Below are 3739 nucleotides of genomic sequence, written 5' to 3'. Positions count from 1 at the left end.
TGCATGAAGATGAAAAAATTGTGAACTTCAACGAGCGAGTTCAAGAACTTGCTAATCGTGTAGCTGTGTTGGACGAACCATTTCCCCAGCAAAAATTGGTCAAAAATATTCTACGATCCCTACCACCCCGCTTTAGGATGAAAGTTACTGCTATTCAGGAAAATACAAGCTGGGAAAATCAGTCTGTTGCTCAATTAATGGGAAATCTTACTACTTATGAAATGGAGATATTGACTAATCACAACAAAAAGCAAAAAGGCGTTGCGTTTGCAGCTGAAGGGCTAGATTCAATACTCGATCCAGACGAAACAGGTGATGATAGTGAAATTGTTCTATTAACTAAACAGTTTTCTCAATTTTTGAAACATAAAAAACGCGCTCAAAGTGGAAAGTTTCAAAACCAAAGAGGGTCAAGTTCAAACACATCAAAAAGTGTGTCAAACACAGGTGGCCAAAATTACAAATCTTCCGATTCTCGACCTTCTCAATCAAAAGAAAAGACAAGTAACAAAGGTAATCGATGCTTCGAATGTGAAGGATTTGGCCATGTACAAGCCGAATGTGCCACGTACTTAAGGCGAAAGAAGTCAATGTCAGCATTAACCTGGAGTGACAATGAACCTGAGTCAGAAACAGTTGGATCTGATTCAGAAGAGATGACTGGAAACTTTGTTGCTTTTACTGCCATAACAGGTGTTGATCCAAACTCTCAAGAGATTGCCGATTCTAAAGGCGGCGAATACAAAACTTCAGCTGAAAGAACCTCCCTTTTTTGCCAAATTCTCTCTCAAACCTCCATCCTATCATCTGAAGATCAAGCACGGGTGTTGGCCTCCGTTGTTGAAAATCAGGAGCTTCTTGATGATCTCACTGTCAAGGAGTCCAAGAAGTTGATCTTATTGGCCAAAGAAAGCAATGCAACGCCTTGGTCACTACCCAAACTTACTACTGAACTCATGCAAAATTCATTTGTCTCGGCTGAACGTGAACAACAGGGAACTCTTCAAAATTTGGTATCTCCTTCTATTGCTATGGTTTCTTTGTCTGTTTCTAGTTCCGATATTTCTCCGAATGCTCAATCTACTACTGAGTGTGTCTCCAAGTTACAAAATTTAAATCTTTTTTGTCATCCCTTGCTGAGCCTAGCTGTGGTGTTTCTGCTCCTAATATGTCTGAGTCTGTCATTATGCATACTGTTTCTAATCCTTCTTTGCCCTTGCTTCAATCTGATAAGTTTCGGTCACTATCTGCTGAACCCATATCTTCCGCTGTTATTGAGTCTATTTCTGCTGCACCATCTATCCAATTTGGTTCTCTCTTTGTAGATGTTCCTGCAGTTTCTGTACCTCCCAAAATACCTGTCACCGACCAAAATAGTCCTATCTTTGAGTCTGTTTCCCCGTCTTCCGCAGCCCTGGTGTCCGAGTTGATTTCAAAATTGCCTGTCCTGAGTCCTGCTTTGTCTGTCCCGTTAATACAGGTACCCTTGGAGCCCCCTTCCCGAAAGGGAAAAGAGAAAGTTGGAGAATCTTCCCGTAGTAAGAGAAAGATGGATGATGCTGATTTAGTTGTTGTTGGCAAGAAAAGATTGGGTAAGAAGTCCAGAATTCCGGTTTTTACAAGAATGACTCGTTCCAAAATGTCCTTGTCTGCTGGTCCAGTTGATTCTAGTCCTGTTGTGAAGAAACTAGCACCTACTTTGTCTTCCAAACGTCCAAAAGTGACAAAATATCAACCGATTTTGAGAGATGCCAAGCTGCAGGGTTTATAGAAAACACATAGTGAACGTGGTTTCATTCTTCAACGTGAGATAGATCTTGATGACTTAGTTGCCAACTGCAATATCATTCCTTTGTTAGCTTATCAAAATCTTCTTCGCTCAGTTCAAGATATCGGGCCGTACTCTGAATGGTTGACAGTGGAGTTCTATGCTAACCTGAATCCAGAAACCTGCAATCCGAATGATAAAACCTGGTATCACAAGGTGTTTGTTAACGGTTCGATGTATAAGTTTGGCCCTGGTGTTATAAATGAGTTCTTTTAGAGAACAACATTGGAGGAGGATTTTGAGCCCACCCTTGACCAGCTTGCTGCTTTGTTGACACATAACCAGGTCACCTCATGGCCAAAATTTGATCTCTCCCCTACGGTACTTACGACGGTCTACTCTGTCTTATTTCGTTTGGCTGTGTGTAACTGGTTGCCTACCTTATCCACTTCTATTGTCTCAAAGAAAATGGCCTTGTTGCTTTATCGTGTAAGGCATATGGTTCCGTTTGACTTGGGGAATGTGATTTTTCGCCATATCATGAGTTTTTCTAGGCACAAAGAGCCTAAAGTCCATATTCCTTTTGCAAGTTTAATTTTCGGATTGTTGTCTTCTCAAGGGTTCACACCCTTAAAGAATGAAAAGTTATTGGATCCTCCACCCATATATACTGTGGACCTTCGGTTAACTCAGATACATCATTTTGATGATCGAAGCTCCCTTACTACTGTTCCGGTTCCGATTTCGACTGCCCAGCCTGCATCTACTCCATCTGGTTCACCTTCTGTTCCAGTGTCTCTTCCCACTGGTGATTCGGCTCTATCCGTTTCTTCTATTGTTCGTGGGCTGCGTGCTCGTGTCTTGGACGCTCAGGCATCTCTATCTCGTGTCAAGACATCGATCTCTACCTTTCAAGTAGCTGCTACTTCTATGGAGCAGACCTTGGTTGCTGATATGCGTGAGCTCACTCGCTTGGAGCTCATTCGTACCTCTCATCTTGCGGATCATGAGGAGCCAGTTGATGCATCTGATGGTTCTGGTTCTCCCTCCGTCCACTAGTTTGATCACCCAGCATTGTTGGCATTTTTTGACAAATAATAAGGGGGAGTAATAAATTCAGGGGGAGATTATTTAAGTGAGGGGGAGAATTTTTGGTTGATGACTATGGTTTATATTTAGGTTGATGATTGTTTACTAGTTTGCTTGTTCTTGGTGAATGTTTGCTGCGCATCGTTGGTGCTACACTTTGGTTAAAATTGATGATTGTTTACACTTATTTGTTGTTGGTTTTGATGAAAGATTGTTGCGCATCATTGCTGTTACTACTTGGTTTTTAATGCTGGAGTAATTTATCATTTGAGTAATTGAGTGACAGTACATTGCATGACATGTGTTTGGAAGCATCCAGTTGGTTTGTATCTTGCCCAAGCTTTCTTCTCTTTTTTCCTTTAATCTGTTACCAAACTAACTTGGGCATTGTTTTTTTTAATAAAATATCTATGGTTATGTTTAAAGCCTAGAGTTTAGTTCGATGAATATTTTTTGTCAAATAATGCCAAAGGGAGAGATTGTAAGTGTACTAATGATACACAAAGTACCCTATGTTTTATTGGCGTATTATTTGTCAAAATATTGCTTTTAATTATTGTTAGCTTAGGGTATGTTAGTAGTTTTTTTCTCCCAGGCTGAGACAGACAAGCTGTATCTGACACGGGCTCACTGAAATATTCTGAACCACTCAAAGCTTTAAGGTAAAATAAGTGGTCAATATTTGTTAGAGGTTTAAATCAAGTCAGATGGATCACTTGAATTAAGGAGTCTTTGATGCTATTTTTTGGAAAATAGAAGTTGCATTATCAGTATAAAAAGGCGTAGATTCTAAGAGGAATGTGAACTTAAGTGACACAAAATTATGTTGGAAAATTCGTGTTGATATCCATACTGCCGATTTGAGAGATGCAAAATTAAAGG

The sequence above is a fragment of the Ipomoea triloba genome, chromosome 16 (genome assembly GCF_003576645.1).
Source record: "Ipomoea triloba cultivar NCNSP0323 chromosome 16, ASM357664v1".
Taxonomy (NCBI): domain Eukaryota; kingdom Viridiplantae; phylum Streptophyta; class Magnoliopsida; order Solanales; family Convolvulaceae; genus Ipomoea; species Ipomoea triloba.
The sequence above is the reverse complement of the archived record's forward strand: the minus strand, read 5'-3'. Positions refer to the sequence as shown.